Consider the following 200-nt stretch of genomic DNA (forward strand, 5'->3'; position numbering starts at 1 on the left):
AAAAAAAAAAGTGTAATCTTTGCATAATTTCTGCCATAAATTAGTGGCCAAGTATAGGTCTATTTCTAGTCTCTGTATTTTCCCTTGATATATTTGTCTATCCTACATCACCACCACTCTCTAAATTGTTGTGTCTTTGTACTAATTCTTGGCATCAGGTACAGCAAACCTTTCCTATTTGTCTTTTTTTCAAAGAGTCT

This window comes from Galeopterus variegatus, unplaced genomic scaffold (assembly GCF_000696425.1).
Source record: "Galeopterus variegatus unplaced genomic scaffold, G_variegatus-3.0.2 Scaffold14908, whole genome shotgun sequence".
Classification (NCBI taxonomy): domain Eukaryota; kingdom Metazoa; phylum Chordata; class Mammalia; order Dermoptera; family Cynocephalidae; genus Galeopterus; species Galeopterus variegatus.